Source organism: Ursus americanus, chromosome 33, assembly GCF_024610735.1.
Source record: "Ursus americanus isolate L20-20 chromosome 33, mUrsAme1.1.p, whole genome shotgun sequence".
In the NCBI taxonomy this organism is placed as follows: Eukaryota; Metazoa; Chordata; class Mammalia; order Carnivora; family Ursidae; genus Ursus; species Ursus americanus.
Genome location: NC_142159.1, coordinates 18,588,192 through 18,606,446, shown reverse-complemented (window position 1 = coordinate 18,606,446; position 18,255 = coordinate 18,588,192).

Here is an 18,255-nt window from a genome sequence, read left to right as displayed (position 1 = left end):
AACCCTTCTTCCCTAAAACAGGTTCATAAAACCCTCAGGTGAGAGGTGCCTGCTTCATGCCAGGAGGAAAGGAACACCGTTCTCTCTGAAGACAAAGGAACACCAAGAAGAATCCTAAAAAATGACCCTTGCTACATGTCCCCCGCGTCCTACACCTACCTCTTACTCTTTGACCTACGCTAGTCCTCCAGGACTGTCCCCTCTCCATCAAACATAAGAGAAAAATGCCCAGGCCTTTTTCTTTTGGTCTTCATTTCCTTATGAGGGCTCCCATGTCACATAAAACTTAATTACATCAACTCTTATGTTTGTCTCCTTTTAATCTGTCTTTGTCGGTATGATTTTCAGACTCAGCCAGGGACCCTAAAGAGCATTGAGAAGAAAAGCTTTCTCCTGTCCTACAAAAGCATTGCAAAGTAATACCTGCGTGGGACCTTTACAGCAGTGGAATTCCTCCCGTTCTGGGTTCAGGGAAGGCCTCCTTTGGAAAGTGAAACGGAGTGATTTTCAGGATGGATAAGACCCACCAGATGAAGAGTGATAAGAAGACTGTTCCAGGGCATGTGGAGGAACAGTACATACAAAATTCCCGGGACCTTGAAAGACCTGCCATGTTGAGGGTAAGTGTCCCATGGGGCCGGGCAAGAAGAGCAATGTGCCCAGCACTGGGGAAGTAGGCAAGAGCTAGACCATGCAGTGCCTAGTGAACCACATTAAGGATTGATTTTTCTTAGAAAATCTGTTTGCTTGTCCTGGGAGATGGATGACTTACTGGTCTCCCCTCTGACGTTATGATCTGAATAACACGTGGTCTCCTACCAAAGATTTTTACCTGCTTCCTTTTGTCTTAGACAGACTGCCACAAGAAGTTCCTTCTTTAGACAACTTCCCGAAGATGGGTAGAGTTCTAGGCTTTTTGCAAAAATTAATTCATTCCTTAATTGTTAGAGCAAGAAGCAGGATTCCGGAGGCAACAAATGTCTAAAGGAAGACAGAGACACCAGGGGTCCCAAATCTAAGGTATTTGATCAGTGCCAAGTCTGTGTGTCCAGGGAGCCAAGAGCACTTATGTAAGAGAACTTTAGAAATGAGAGATCAACTGGCACTTTCCAGAGATTTCCAGATAGGTCAAGACCGAGAATAGAAAAACCCTTTGAAAGTCTCTTCTTAATAGACCTGCATTAAAAAAGATTTAGGAGCTTAAACCTTGATGCTTTCAAATAAAACCTAATTTGAACCAACCAGAAAAGAATTTTGCCTAACTATGCCATCAAGTCCCCTTCAGGAAATGGCATGCTGATGCCTGCCAGGCCTCCGTGGTTGGTTGGGTGTTTATCCTCCAAACACCCTGTGTGGCCAATTAGGAGAAGTACTGATAGTACTTGTAGATTTCAGCCCGTGAGTCTTTTTCCTTTTTTTTTTTTCTCCTTCCCCATTATAAGGCTTTTTGCCAGCGCAGAAGACACATGCGTCAGAAACACTGATGCAATTGAGACGCTAATATCAGATTGCATCATGTGATCCTAGGTGTGGTGCTCCCGAAACTGGTTTTTCTTGAGGTTGTGCTGCAGTAGAAAAGCACTTTGGGGATAACACCCAAGAACTGGCCCTACTTGTTAGATGGCAGAAGTAATTTTTGCATGTACATGCCTGGGTTCCCCACCACTATGCTCCTAGGGAAAGGCGGTGTGGCTTTCCTGGCTGAAAGGGGTGTGCTGGAGACACTCATCAGGTGGCGTGTCACGCTGCCGCTTATGTAATGAACGGTACCTGGGGAGGCGCACCCACCAGGCAGGCTGGAAATGACACTTCCTCCTCCGAAACGCGCTCAGAATTGTATCTCACTTTCATCGAGGAGCAGCGCCTCTGGGGACAGACCGGTTCCATGCAAAACTGGAAGGGGAGAAACAAAGAAGGTGGTTGAGATTTCTCGGGCACTTCCTAGGCGGCTGGCCCTGTGTTACAAGCACTTCACACGAGGAACTGTGGAAATGTGGGTTCCAGCTGCCAGCCTGCCATCACCGAGCCCCACGACAGGCTGTTTGGCCTCTTCTGCTGTTGGGCAAAGTCGTATGTCACGTGAGATTAGGCAGCATTGAAGGTCCCTCCCAGGAGTGGAATGCCATTGGCCTTGGCTACGGAAAGCTGGAATTCCAGGATCTACAGAAAACTGATCGTGGATCATGAGAACGATGCTACTGACCGATGGAAAACTAGTCCTGATGGTCTGTGTTTGCACAGTTAGGTTAGGGTGGGGTGCTCTAACTTGGATCTCCCCTTCACCGGCAGACATGGTAGCCACGGGCTATACTGAGGGCTGGAAATGTGGCTTAATGCAAATTAGGGTGTGCTGGGAGCATACCGCCACCGAATTTCAAAATCTTAGTACCACAAAAAAGAATCTGAAATATCTCATTAATAATTTTTTATCATCCTGATCACATGTTGAAATGATCATATTTTTGGCGTTAGGTTAATGGAGAATTAAAATTAACATCACCTGTTTCTTTCTACTCTTTCCAATGTGGCTACCGCAAAATTTTTAATTACTTACTTAAAATTTTGTGGTTCACATTTTATTTCTGTTGGACGGCACTGCCTTTGAAAGCATAGCTGGAAAATGGGTAATTTGCTCTGGACCCAACACTTTCTGCCTCTGTTCTTGAGTGCTCCCACCTGTTAAACGGCAAGATAGAGTTTGTACTAAATTTCTTTCGGGGTTACTTCTGGAAGAATAATCCCTGATTCTGAGAACAGTAATTGGTGGGGGAAGGATCCTTGCTGTAGTGTCTGGAAAGGTGTTTTCTGGGAGAGGAAATTCTTCTAACTCTATTTCTGCCCGTAGGATCTTTAAATATTGTCGTTGGAGTTTTAAGCCTCCCAGGCTTGGGCTTTATTCACCTTTGTGTTTCCAGCAAGCTCCAGGGGCAGCCTGACATGATCATGCTGTCAGTTTATGTGTGTTGACCTATGTAATACTGGGGTGAAGAATTGAAGCCCAGAGGGGCTCTGAGACCCCCTAAGGCCGCACAGTGGCTGTTAGGTAAGCTCGTTCATGAAACCCTTGGTGTGGTCCCTGCGCCAGAAGCAGCTGCATCATTTGGGTGTTTCTTTCTTTTTTTTTTTTTTAGATTTTATTTATTTACTTGACACAGAGAGAGACAGCCAGGGAGAGAGGGAACACAAGCAGGGGGAGTGGGAGAGGAAGAAGCAGGCTACCAGCGAAGGAGCCTGATGTGGGGCTCGATCCCAGAACGCTGGGATCACGCCCTGAGCCGAAGGCAGACGCTTAATGACTGCGCCACCCAGGCGCCCCCATTTGGGTGTTTCTTAAAAACACAGACTCTCAGGCTGGGCCCCAGATCTATTGAACCGGAATCTGCATTTTTATCAAGATACCACAGGTGATTTTTGTGTGTCTTATTTTTATACATTTGTTTATGAGAGAGAGAGAGAAAGTGCACATGAGCAGGGGGCTGGGAGAAGCAGAGGGAGGGGGAAAAGCCAACTCTCCACGCTGACCAGGGAGCCCGACGCAGGGTTCGATCCCAGGACCCCAAGATCATGACCTGAGCCGAAGGCAGACACTAAACCCACTGAGCCACCCAGGCGCCCCTTGTGTGTCTTAAAGTATGAAATGTCATCCCCTTTTTCTCAAGGGAAGCCTCGCTGTCTATGCCCCGTAGGAGTTATTCACAGCCTCATCCCAGGGAAAGAAGACAGAGGATGCTGGACACCAAGCCTCCCATGCTGGCTGATGATGAATTTAGGGAAATTCAACAGGTATTACTGAACCTCAGTTCTGCCCGGCACCTGGAGCCGATGGCCCTGCTTCTCATCCTGAGGGCTTGAGGGGCTTATGCTTTGTAGCCCCAGTCACCGGCACCTCAAGGAAGAAACAGCCCCTTCACGATCCCCCCCCACCAACTGGTCCCAGTGTTCCTACTTTTACACAGGAGTCCAGGAGAAGTGTGAAATGGAAAACAGCAGTGTGCCTGGGGGGGGGGGGGCGGCTTTTCAGACCCAGGACAAACAGGATCGAGCTCAGTTTTGTGAATGTCTGCGTGCGAGTCTGTACCCACCAGTCCCTCCGCCCCGAGCCGGGTGTTTGCGTTCATGTTGTTTAGAACCGTGATAAAGCCACACTTTATAGAATCAGTCTCTAATCAATAGCTCTCCAGTCATTTTTTGAAGACTGCCCCTCCTCCAAGCTTGCCGATAAAAGCCACATTCTGCAGAGATACCATGCGCCTCGGCAGTGGGCACTCTGGTTGTACGGTGTCGAGGCAGAGAAAGAGATAGAAGGACAAATGAATCGCAGGTCCTAGAGATGTTCGTCCAGCATCCGCTGTGTAATGGAGCCTAGAAGCCAGGGAGCTTTCTGGTGAGGAGAAGACACAGAGTCTGAACGGACAAGAAAAACCCCGGCTTTGGGCTCAGGGACAGAATGGCTCATTTGCCTGGGTAGCTAATGAGAAGGCAAAGGAGAGGAGCCTGTTTTGGGGGTCAGGTGGTGCTGGTGGCTGGGGACCACTGCGTTTCAGGCCACATCACGTCCTGAGAAACTACGACTCTCGGGAAGGTGAGCAAACGAGCCAGCGTGAACCCCGTAACGCCAACACCTAGGCTGTCACGTGACGCAAAGGGGCCTTAAACCGAACCAAGATGCTCTGGCATTTTTTGAGCACGTACCGCGTGCCAGCCACCAGGCCATATGCTCCCACAGAAATGCCGATTTAATCTTTAGAATTTCCTTACAGCGTGGATACTGTTGTGGGTCCCTGGGTTAATCTGCGCGGGGCTGTGTGACAAAGTACCACGGGCCCCGGGCAGGGAGGGGGGCGGGGGGGGGCTTAAACAACAGACCTTTATTGTCTCCCAATTCCAGAGGCTAGAAGTCCAAAATCATGGTGGCAGCAGAGGCAGTTTCTTCATTTGGTTAGATATGTCATTTCTTTGCTTGACTTGTAGATGGCTGTCCGCTCACTTTGTTGTCATTGGGGCTTCTGTCTGTACCTGTCTGCGTCCTGATCTCCTCTACAAGGACACAAGTCACATTGGATTATGGCCCAACCTAGTGATCCCATTTTAACTTCCTTCCTTCCTGGAAGACCCCGAAGATCCATTCTGAGGTACTTGGGGTTAGGACTGCAGCATTTGATGGGGAGGGGAGGGGAGACAACACTCATCCCACAACGGTCCCATTTTACAGATAGAGAAACTCAGACAAAAAGAGGTCCCCTGAGTTGGTCCAGGTCTCACAGGGGGATGTGGTAAAGCCAAGATTTCCCCCAAGCAGGTGACTGCCAACCTGGTCCCTCTTGTGTGTGGGATAGACCCAACATGGGGCCTCAGGCAGGACAAACTCTGTGAACCCCAGGTCCCACAAATGTACAGCAGAGGTGGGCACGGCCACCTGGCAGAAGGAGACGGGGTTCCACGCAGGACTGTGGTCCAGCAGGCAGCATGGTCCCTGGTGTGCGGAAAGAGTGCAGTGGGGTTCATTTCATCCCCCTCCCACTGCCCTCTCCAGGGTGTGGGCTCCTCAGCTCTCAGGGGGCTAGCGCTTCCTGCCCTGCCTGCTCCCAGGGCTGGCACATTGAAATGTTCCCTAAATTGCGAAGCGTTGTTCCCAAGAATGGGAGAGCCTTGGAAACAGGGGTGGGGGGGGTTGGGGGGTGCGGGGATGGCGGTGTGGTGGCTTTAGTGGCTTTAGGCCAATGTCGCGCTCTCTGTGTCTCCTCCTTGACCCTCTCTCGGGAGACTCGGCAAGAAAGACACGCACTCCACTGTGTCCACAGAGCCTGGCAGAGTGCACCTGTTCATGTCTCAGTTTCCCTGTCGTGCAGTCATTAGCATAGCTTAACTCAGTACCTGTTAGTGCTTGGACAATGACTTGATGTCTTACTGTTCACTAGCATTCCACGTGAGATGTAACAATGTGAAGATAAAATATAATAATGTAAGGAATAACGATATAACATTTACAGAACTTTTGCCTATTTTCAGAGACGAAGATGAATTGTTGCTGACCCCAGGGGCTCCACCCAAGCCATTCCTGTACCCACTCCTTTGTCACCCACTAGCCCTTTCCTTGCTCTGCCCCCCACCCTGTGCGTGCCTTTGTTTTCTTGAAGCCCCCCTCTTTCTAGGACCCCTTGTTTTTTATGCCTTATCTTGCCATCCCTATAGGAGCTGGTTCCGTGGCTGGAAACCGCAGGTGGACGGTAGCAATAATGCGTGTGGTTCTTCAGGCTTTGAGCCTTGAGAAGAGGCGCCATCTGAAAACACGATCTCCACTGTGGGCCACGGTAGTGCTGGGCATGGAGCCGGATAGTGCTGGGACCCAGCTTCTACTCCAGGTCCGTGCTATTCGGGGCGTGGACTGTGTGTGCTGGCAAGTGTGCAGTGTGGGCTGAGGCCCTGCTCTGTGCAGAACCCTCCCAAGGCCAGGCCTGTCAGCCACCTTATCATGGCCTTAGATAGAGGCCCCTTGGCCCAATCAACACGGAGGCATCGTGACCGCAAGCCTCAGCTTCCTCTCTTCGTTCAGTGCATCAGGCAGTAGGAACAGCATGTGCAAAGACCCTGAGGTGAGAATGCATTCTGTTCTCTTGGGCAAAGTGGAGGAGGAAGAGAATGACTATAGACCCGAGTGCTAGGAAGATGCCAGCTCGGTGAACGGTGTTCTATGTGGGTAGAGCAGTTAATTTCATAACGAACAGGGTAAACTGTGGCTCGGAGAGGTTCTGGGGGTCAAGATTGCTCAACCGGTACGTTCCAAGGTGATGGTTGGGACTCTGTGATTTGGAAACCCACTCTCTCTTTGCCACAGGTCAGTACTCCTCCACCCTGAGACCCGGGCCCCTTCTCAGAATATGCCTCAACAACGGCTTCGGCTGGAAGCCTGGACCCCGGGCGTCCTCACTGCAAAATGAAGGGGATGGGTCTGTGCTCCAGGGACATGCCCCTCAGACACGCCCTTGAATGTGCTGTGTGGACGCACACCACGGCCAGACCCTAGAGGTGGGTCCTCTAGACACAGGCTGTCGGCATGTGCCATGGATGTACTCCGTGGATGCACGCCGTAGACGGGTACCACGGATGTGCACTGCAGACACGTACCATTGGCATGCTTCCTGCACGTGCTCTGCGGATATACACTATAGACATGCTTCGTGGGCGGGCACCGTGGCAATGCACCTGGAGGTGGTTTGGGCTGGCACACAGATGAACATTTTAAAAATTCCAATTGCTACAAATTTATTTCAGGGCAAGTTAGAGATACGTGTATGTGTGTATAATGAGCAATCAAAGCCATGCTTTCAATAATGAATGCTGTAGAGTTTCTTTTTAAAAATTACTCATTTCGGTTTAAAATAGGTGTTGATTTAAAGCGAGCTGCTCAATCAGGTGTTATGTAGATCTTGCAGCAAGTGGTCCACAAATCCCTTTGTCTTGAGAGATCAGGATTCTGTGCTCTCCCACCTCTAGTGTTCTTCGGTCTGGGATGCACCGTGGATCTTGACGATCTAGAAACACTGGGTAGTGGCAGAGAAAGCAAGCCTATTTAAATGTACGCACTGAATCACACAGGTCTGGACCTGATCCATGGAAGACTTCTTGGCTTTGCATGTGTGACCAGGTGTGCAACCCGTCATCAAACACCAGCCTGATTATGGGGCTTAGGAAGCAGGAAGCTGGCCCCCAAGGAGGAAGAGCCTTGCAGGTGGGAACCTGATCTAGGCGTGTCGTGTCTAGCGTGTATGTGTGAAATATAGTCGTTTCTATGTCTATTAGGTTGCTCTGGAAAGTATCATTTTCTAGCTGGAATCCAGTCCCCTCCTTTGAGGGATGAGAAAACGGAAAGCCAGAGAAGGTGAGCTGTCTCCCAGTCTGAGCCAAAAAAAAAGCAGGGCCCTCCTCCCCACCACGTGGCCAGGAGCCACCTTGACAACTAAACCGCTCATTATTTTTTATCTTCTGGATGGTTTGAATAACTATTATTATGCCCACGTTTTTTCAAAAGAGCGTGTTTATTACCAAACCTCATTAAATGGCCTGGGTCTTGGGCTGGTTCCCCTTCCCTGCCTCGGAGGGCAGGAAGGTATTTGGCTGGACCCAGAAGCATTCTCCTCCCACACCATTACCTAATGCTCTGTGTCCAAAACAGGGTGCTAGGGATCTCTGGGCAACCAGTCTGACAGGGAGGGAGTTTCCAGATGACTCATGGGGTAGCCGGGAGCACAGGTGACCCCAGGAATGCAGGCGGGGCAGAAGAGGGTGGACCCCAGTGAAAGACAGCGAGGGAGGGACATGGGGAGCACAGACTCTGGAACCGGCCTGCTCAGGTCTACATCCCAGCCCTGTTGCTTGCTGTGTGACCTTGGACAAGTTAAAGAGCCTCTCTGGGCTTCACTTCCCTCCTCTGAAAGTGGGGATTTTAACAATAAAATCTACCTTAAAACCTCATTCTGTGGCCCGAGTGGGCTGGTCTTAGAATGGTACCCAGCATGTAGCAAGTTGGGTTACTCATATCCTAGATCTTAGGAGGGTGGCTTCTGGATCCATAGACCCCGGTCAGACCACAGCTGCGATTGTACTCAGGCCAGGACCTTGGGCCATTTCCTGCGTTCCTCCGGCCCTCAGTTACCTAGGGTAAAATCAGGGCGATGACGGCGCTCACTTGGTGGGACTTAGGAGCTGTCAAGGACACGAACCCAGAGCCTGGCCCAGAAGGAGCCCTCGAGAAAGAGGAGCTTGCGTTAGCTAAGATGTCTGTCCACCTATCGTGGGGATCCTGTGGACCTCACACAAGGAGCGCTCAGGATGGACCCACAGGAGTGAATGCCTACGGCTACATGGGCAGGGAGGGGGCGGCGGAAGAGCAGAGTGGGAAAGACCCAGGGTGAGGAGCCAGGAGCACTGGGTCTGAGGCTCCCAGTCCCTCCCTCTTCCGGGGTTCTCTGCTGCAGCAACCGTAGAGAGAGGAGTGGAACCTCATTGGTGGTCTTCCCATGAGGCTTCCTTGGAGGTGCCCAGTGCCTAAGCTCCCCCAGCCCACTTCGATCAGATTTTTAAATTAATACTTACACACTTCTGTTGGGCCCATAACCACCTGCCAAGTACTTTCTATGCATGTGTGCATTAGCTCAGTTAATGCTTACAAATTCCTGAGGTGGGGACATGTTACAGAAGGGGACAGGAAAGCACAGAGAAGTGATGCAATCTGCCTGAGGTCACGCAGCAAGCTAACTGCAGAGCTGGGATTTGAACCCCATTCTGAGTGACTTCTGAACCTGGACATTTACTTATTTATCCTTTCATTTTGAAATCATCATAGATTCCTGGGCGATTGCATACATAGCACAGAGCGGCTCTTCCACATACCATACCCTTCGCCCCGTTGCCCAAAATAGTTATGTTTACACAACTAGGGTACAATATCAAAATCAGGAAATTGACATGGCAACGATGTATTGTGTCGTCCTCTGGCGTTTTTACGTCACTTGTGCAGAGCTGTGTGACCACGGCCACAGTGCAGACCCCCAGCTGCTCCCTCATCCCAAAGATCTCCTAGAGGCTGTCCTTGAAAGTCACCCTGCCTGCCCCCCTCCCCGCCTTCCCTCCAACCTGCCATCCCTAACTCTCGGCAACCACCGGTCTGTTCTCCATCTCTGTAATTTTGTCATTTCGAGAACTGTTTCGTAAATGGAATCGTACACTTCTAAGGTTGACTTTTTCACTCCGCCTAATCCCTTGTGATCTGTGCACACTGCTGTGGGTATCAGTGGTTTGTTCTGTCCTCTTCTTGCATTCTGTTCCGTGATGTGACCTGTCACAGCTCGCTTAACCATTTGTCCAATTAGAGGACATTTTGGTTGTTTCCACGTTTGGGCTACTACAGGTAAAGTTGCTACGAATATCCGTAGATTGGTTTTCGTGTGCATGTAAGTTTTTGTTTCTCTGGGATAAATGCCCAAGTGTGTCATCGCTGGGTCATAGGGTAAGTGTATATTTAGTTTTGTTAAAGAAGCTGCCAAACTATTTTTGAGAGTGGCTGTAGCATGTTATGCTCCCGCCGCCGTGTACGGGACATCCGGTTTCTCCACGTGCTCGCCAGCGTCTGGCCGGGCACTGTCTTCTGTATGTTAGGTGTTCTAACAGGTGTGTCGTGACGTCCCACTGGGGTCTTGATTTGCATTTCCCTTGAGACTGGTGATGTTGAACGTCTTTTCATGTACCCGTTTGGCACCTGTGGGCCCTCGTCCCTGAAATGGCTCATGTCTTTGGCCCATTTCCTAATTGCATTTTTTTTTTTGACTCAACGTTGAGGTTTGAGAGTTCCTTTTATATTTTAGATCTGAGTCCTTCGTCAGGTGTGGGGGTAACAATATCTTCTCCCGGTGGGTAGCTCATCTTTCCATCCTCCTAACGGGGTTTCTTCATAGAGCAAAATTTCCTAATTTTGATGCAGTCCAGTTGACCGATTGTTTCTTTTGTGGGTCATGCTTTCGCATCGTGTCCCTAGCCTGGAGCTCCCTCCCCGGTGTGTGAAAAAGTGGAGATCTGGGGAGAACAGGAGGTCTGAGGGAGGGCGGTGAAGCCCCATGCCTTTCCCACATCCCTTGCCCTGTGCGTCTCTGCCATCTGGCTGTTTCTGAGTTATATCTTTTTTTTTTTTTTTGAGTTATATCCTTTTATGATCAACCAGTGATCTGGGAAGAGAGGAAGAAGAAGAAGGAGGAGGAAGAAGAGAAGAGAAGGGGGGCGAAGGTGGGAGAGGAGGGGGAGGTGGGGAAGAAGAAGAGGAAGAGGAAGAATTGGAAGGAGGAAGGGGAGAGGAGGGGAAGAAAGAGGAGGAGGAGGAGGAGGAGGAGGAGAAGGAGGGTAGGAAGAGGAGGAGGGGGAGGGGGACAGGGGAAGGGAGGAAAACAACCCTAGCCCTAGGGTCCAAAGACATTCTTCTCCATTTTCTTCTAAGTGTTTGATAGCTTTATGTTTTACTTTGAAGTCTGTGATCCATTTGGAGTTAATTTTTATGTGAGATATAAGGTTTAAGTCAAGTTCGCACTTCAGCCTGTGGCTCCCCAATCGCTCAGGTGCCATTTGTTCAAAAGGCCATCCTTCCTGTTTAAACGTGGACTTGTAACCGGGACACTTGGCCACCTCGATGCTTTATGTATTTGTGTTCCCTGCAGGATTTTGTTTGAAGAAAAAAATGTCGTGGCTAAAATAGTTTGAAAACTGTGCAACGAGAGGGTGCAGACGCTCTCCTGGCTCTAGTATCTTGTTAGTTCGAAGCCTTGGGGGAGGTTTGCGTGGAGCTCAGCAGCGGCTTGAGAGCCCCCCAGAGAAGGGACTCCCGGTTCCGGCCTCAGCATCAGGCCCCTCCCGGGCCCTCTCTCACCATCTGGGCTCTCCTCCCCAGATGGGGCCTCTCACCACAGAAGGAGTGATCCTCTCTGCCCGGAGACTCATTAGTGGGACAAATGACACCCCTGGCCAGGGGGCATGGGCCTGTGGGGAGGCAGGCAGCCCCCTTGTGGGGAGCAATTAGGAGCTGGCAATGGGGACTGGGAGGAGGGGGTGAACATTAAGGGGGAAGAATGCACAAGGGCATTCCTGCCTTGAGGACGTGGGGGGGGTGGCTTCACAATGCAAATTCAAATACTTGCCCTCTGCTGCTGGGACAGAATGCCCCCAGATGTTGCAGGGGAAGCTGCTGAGGGCTGCAGGGGCATGAGGAGCGCTCCCCCTGCACTCCCACCCCCAGCACGTGTCCGCACAGGATTAACCTCCCAGACTCCTTGATGAACTGATGTCTCTCTCCACTCTCTGCCATCCCTACCCACTGCAATGAGACCTGAAGGTCGCTTGTCAAAATCTCTTGTTTTAGACGAGAAAAAGCAGCTACAAATAGTAGCATGCGGAAGATCCCTTCGCTCATCAGCTGGGGTCTTTCAGTGAGCAAAGCATGTTTGTCCTCTGTCTTGGGCCTGCCCACCGCCTGGGGAGGCCACGGGTCACCGATTATTATGCCCCTAGTATAGCAGGGGAGACTGAGGCTCAGAAAGGTCAAGTGACTTGCCTGTTCACTTGGCTGTCTCCCTCGACCAGAGCCAAAGGCTGAGAGGGATGCCTTAAGTTTGGCTTGCTTACCCTGCCTCCCCAGCTCTCTGCACAGCTTCCAGAGCCTAGCAGATGCTCGGTAAAGGCTCTGTAGGTTCGCACAGTACCGGGCAGCAGAGCTCAGGCAAAGCGTCCTGGCAATTCTCCTTTGCAACGAGATCTTAGAAATCACAACCAACGACAGGGAGGAGTGTGTGATCAGTGAGCGGTCCAAGACCTTCTGAAACAAAAAAGAGAAGCACCAAGAGGCCAGATCCAGCTGGTGAGTTAAGAACAATTTTTATAGGGACGCCTGGGTGGCTCAGTCGGTTAAGCCCCTGCCTTAGGCTCAGGTCATGATCCCAGGGTCCTTAAATCGAGCCCCATGTCAGGCTTCCTGCTCAGCGGGGAGCCTGCTTCTCCCTCTCCCTCTGCCCCTCCCCCCTGCTTGCTCTCTCTCTTTCTCTCTCAAACAAATAAATAAAATCTTTAAAAAAAAAAGGGGGGGGTTTACATTTGAACCTCAGTTGAGCAAAAATGTTATGCCCTCCCCGGAGGACCGTCATTCTGCTCTCTGGTAGACATGTGGGACAAAAAAATTCTCCTTGAGTATAAATGTAGGGACAACAAATGGAAGCATTTATGAAAATTCATGTTATCCCTTGTTATGTAAGTAGCCACATGGTACCTGCAACCGTGCCTCTTGGCTGGCCAAGCCTGAAATATTTACTGTCTGGGCCTTTACAGAGAAGGTTTGCCATCCCGGCTCTAGAGGGAGGGAAATCGGAGCTCAGTGCAAGTGTGGGGGTGATGGGAGGGCGGCTGGAGAAAGCGATAAGGACGCGGGGGCGGGGGGCAGATCCTGTGTCCCCGGGCAGGGGAGGACGGTGTGGCCAGGGGAGGCGAGCAGGATGGCAGCGGGGAGGACATTGTCACGTTCCCAAGGACCCTACACGGTGACCGACATTTACGCAGCACCCACCACTTGCCAGGGGCTTTCCACAGACACCTGGCAGGCAATGGGAGTGTTGTTCGTACCGTACCTGGCTTTCCTATGAGGAAACTGAGGCTGAGAAAGGTCTCTCAGCCAGCAGGAGGCAGAGCTAGGAATCCAAGATGGTTACTTTTATGCGTCAACTCGACTGGGCTGAGGCAGGCCCAGCGAGCTGGTAAAACTTTATTTCCAGCTGTGTTTGTGAGCACGACTCTGGGGAAGATTCCATTTGCATAGGCAGACTGAGTAAAGGGGACCCTCACCAGTGCGGGTAGGCACCATCCAAACCCTAGAGGGCCCGGATCGAATGAAAGGCAGAGGAAGGGCGAATTCTCTGTTTGAGTGGGACATCCGTCTTCTCCCACCCTCGGTGATCAGCGCTCCTGGTTCTTGGGCCTTTGGACTCGGACCGGGACTCACACGGTTGGTCCCCTAGTTCTCAGCCTTTGCGTTTGGACACTATCCTACCGGTTTTTCCAGCATGCAGACAGCAGAGCACCGTGCTTCCCAGCCTCTGTGATCAAGTGAGCCAACCCTTCCCAATAAATCCTTCCGTATATCGATGTACAGCCTATCGGTTCTGTTTCGCTGGAGAACCTCATACAGATTATAACCCAAGGCTGACCAACATCCAAGCCATCTCTCTCCTGGACACCAGGCTGTCTCTAGAAGGTGGGGATGTCCCCCTCTCCCCAATACCCCCAGTCCTACGGAACCTGATCCGCTCTGTTTTGCAACCACAAATACTTCTTCGGTGCCCGCCATGTGCCCAGGATTGTGTTGAGTCCTTCAAACTCCTATTCACCCTTCAAAGCCTTTTCCAAGGTCACATCTTTCCAAAAGCATTCTCTGGTGTACCAGTGATGGCCATGACGATGGTGGGGGTAGTGATGGAGCAGGTCCAGTGTGTTCCGTGTAGTTTTTGCGTTGAATGTCCACAACAGCCCCCTTGGCCAGACACTGTTGTTACCAACCTCAGTTTACAGAGGAGGCAACTGAAGCCCAGAGAGGTGAAGTAAGTAGTCCAAGGTTGAACAGCAACCGAAGCCCAGAGAGGTGAAGTAAGTAGTCCAAGGTTGAACAGCAACTGAAGCCCAGAGAGGTGAAGTGAGTAGTCCAAGGTTGAACAGCTAGTAATGCAGGATTTGAGCATAATTTCTGGTGATTCCAGAGTCAGCAATCTCAACCACACACTCTACTGCTTCCAGAGTAAGAATGAATCCTTTCCTGCCTCTGTGTTCAAAAGTTCCACGTTCCTACCAGATGCCTCACCAAGTACATGGCATGTACTCTTCCTGACAACCCGAGAGGCAGGTCTTACTCTCGGTACCTTTGCAACTTTATTGGCGCTCAGAAAGTGAGCAAGAGGTTCAGAAATCACTTAGGCAGCCGAGCCAGATCAACCCCAGATCCCTGTGAAACCTCCCTGGGAGGGTTCTCCAGTGTAACATGGTCCATGGGGCCCTCCACCATCCACGAGGTGGCTCCCGGGGTTACCAGATCCTCTGCAACCAATCAGCTTCCCAGGAGCCGTGCCCTCCTCCTGCCCAGCTCATCCCAGAACACTCTGGGTCCTGGCCCCTGAGAGTTGCGTGGGCCTTTGAGAGTGGAAGGGAGGGGCCTTTGGAGAGGCACCAAGTTCAAACCTGCTTTGCCTGGCATGGCCCTCCCTGGGCGGCCCCGGCTTCCCAGCTGCCAGCCTGGCCACGCCAAGGGGCCAAGCAGGATGCTTCAGACAAAACCCCTGCACGGGGGAGCCGAGCTTGGGAAAGGCGTGTCCTGGAGGGTGGACACCTGAGGCCGCCCGCAGCTCTGCTCAGAGAAGGCCTGAAAATCTCTCCGTCCTCGCGTTCATCTTGCAACAAGAACCTCAACCCAAAATGCGGACGTCCTTCAACCTGGCCACGAATCCTTACTACACCTTGCATCCTGTCCAAACCATTTCGTGCACGTATTAAAAATGGTTTCTGAATCAAGGACTAAACAAATCATGGAACTTTTTGGCTTTAGGAGTATTTTATTCGCTAGTTATAGTCTCAGGCCCGTTTCCCCTTAGTAGAGTGACTGAGGCAAAGGGCAGGAACAGTTCTGAGGCTGTGGACACAAACTGTCCGTCAGAAGAACAGAGGTGCTGCGGGCCCTGCCGGAAGCATGCACACCGCGACCGTCCTCACTTCCTGGGTTGGGCAGGTATGTTTCAGACTCCTAAGCCCCACCATGCTGGGTCCCACGCCACTCGGCTCGTCTTTATGCATCACGCGGAGGGCAGCTCTATGACGCTCAGCACGTGCCGTGTACAGGTCTTGATACTTTGCGTATTTTAACTTACAGGTTTAAAAGGTGGGGACTCTTGTTGTCCCCATTTACAGATCAGGAAACCGAGGCACAGGCGCTGAGAGGCTTGGTCGGGGAGAGTGCCTCTGTGGCACCCTGCCCCACCACTTCCAACCGTTTCTGCTGCCCCCAAAGACTCATCTCCACTCAGTAGGACCTCTGGGCTCTGCCTGGCTACAGGCTGCTGTCTGGTGTTTGGGGAGCTGTCCCCAGGGAGAAGGTGGGGGTGGCAAGGGGCGGGGCTCACCCTGTGCGTGTCGCTCCCCCGGGTCTCGGGGACCGAGGCTCATGCTGCCTGTGGCTCAATGCCCGAAAACCATGGCTTTGGGTATTTTGTTCAATTTTATGATTGTTTATGATGGGGGCTTATACCGTGATAGCAGTTACTCCACCTTGCTGGCTCATGGTGTTTTCTTTTTCATTACAAGTTTTAAATTGCGGTAAAATATACATAACATAAAATATACCACTTAAACTGTTTTAGTTTAATTTACTTATTTAGAGGCAGTGTGAGTGTGGGGAGAGGCAAAGGGCTGAGGGCAAGAGAGAAGCCCAAGCAGACTCCCCGCTGAGTGTAGAGCCCGGGGTCGACCTGCCGACCCAGAGATCATGACCTGAGGCCAAATCAAGAGTTGGACGCTTATCCAACAGTGCCCTACCACTCGAACTGTTTTTGGGTGTGCAGTTCAGTGGCAGCCACGGCCACCGTCCACCTCCAGAACTTTGTCAAGATCCCTGCAGGGAAACTCAGAGCCCAAGAACACCACCTCCCACTCCCCCTCCTCCACCCCTGGCGGCCACCCTGCTCCTTCGCGTGAGTTTGACTGCTCTAACCACCTGTAGACGCGGGCATGGTGCTGTTTCCCGAGTGTCTTTTGAAAAACATGAAAACAACACAGAGGGTCACTGAAGGAAAGGTAGAGACATTCAGGAAAGGAGGGGGAAACTGTCTAAGTGATGTCGTTTTGGAATACAGGTGAGGTCCCGTGGGGGTGAGGTCCGGAGCCAAAGACTAAGAAAGAATTCTTGCGGTGTCTTTGGTGCAGAACGGTGGTTTATTAAAGCACGGGGACAGGACCCGAGGGCAGAAAGAGCTGCTGCCCCGGGTTGTGAGGGGTGGCTGATTATATACTATGGGGTTGGGGGCGGTAAGGAAAAAGGGAGGTTTTGAAAGGATTTTCATATGCTAAAGAAGACTCACAGGATACCGGAGTCCTCGCCATTGTCAAGTGAGGGTTTATTTTTCCCTCTGGCAAGGCATTCACGTGAAGATAGTGGGGAACTTCCTGGAAGAGCATTACATTCTGCCCGCCTCAAGTATCTGTCAATGGGCTGCAGATTATAAGGACATTTAATTGTATCAACATTTCCTTCTGGAAGCTGAGTTATCGATAGAAATGCTTTGTTCGTGTTGATTGCTAAGACATTTGTGAACTGAGGGAGATTCCTGTCTTGCAGGATTGTGATCTCTGTAAGTTAACTCTTTGTTTTTCTTTTCCAATTCGCTTCAGGGCAGCCAGGAGTGCAAGAGGAATGTCACAAATATCCCATGGGGGGGGGTTGTGGGGTGTCAGTTTCTGCTTTGTCCTCGGCTTGCCTTCTGTTCCCTCATCAACTCAGCCAGGCAATGTTTTTTCTCAGGTGGCCTTTATTTATTTATTTTTAACACAACCAGTCCCCGTTTTGGGGGATTCTGCTTTGGTGGGGACCTTTAGGAGCTGATCCCGGCCGGAGCAGCTGCTGTAAACCGGGCATTATTACAGCCCTGGGGCTGAGCCCCTTGTCTGGCAAACAATTGAGTCCCCGCCCCCAAGGAATCTAAAATCTAAACATGGGTATTTTTTTGGCCAGAGAGAAAGCTGGCATACAAAGACCAGCTTGGAGAAAGCATCATAATTAGAGTTACCATTTCTTGTGCTTTTTCTAGGGACAATCGGGTACTTAGCACACATGATTTTATTCCTTCTCGGGAGTAGGCATTGTTACGTCCCTCCGCAGGAAGCTGGAAGAGGTGAATGGATTCGCTTTAGCTCCTGCAGTTGGTATGTGGTAAAGCTCAGATAATGCCAGTTTATTACTGTTATTATTATTAACTATTATTATAGCTAGCATGTATTGAGCATTTAGTAGGTGCTGGCGAAGATTTATGCACTCTAGGTATATATAATGTTACATAATTCTCGTTATAGTGCTAGGAGGGGAGGGTGACTTTCACGATCATCCCCATTTTATAGATGATGAAACTGAGAAACATTCTCTCTCACAGCAGCCTAGCCAGTCCGTGGGGGACTCAGGACTTGAACCCAGGTCTTCCACACCACCGGCTTGCTGATTCACAGCTGCCCTGTACACGGGGGACATTAGCCATTTCATTACATGCAGACTTGGGGGCTGGGGTTTGAAATGATACTATCTGATCTCAGGTGGGCACTGGGACAGGGGGCCTTTGGGATTCGTCTTTGATCCCTGCAGACCATGCCACCTGTCTGGAGAATGGCACTGGACCCCGCCCCTCCCCTCCCCCTTCCCTTCCTGTCTCCCCCCCTCTGTGGAGGGGGGGACCAGTTATCTTTTGGCAGAGTCCTCCAGATTGTGTGCGCTTGGTTCACAGACGTTTGCAAGTTTGGCCACAATCTCTGTTCGGGACTGGTGAAAACACAGGCCCCCATATGTGAATTTTATGTGTGCTTTCTCATTAAGAGAAGTTTTAGCTCTTTTTGGAAACAGCTTTTTCTACCTTCCCGTTCCTTCAGGCTGGCTGTGAAGTTAACCCTTTGTTCTACTTATCCTCTTTTTTTTTTTTTTTTTTTTTACAG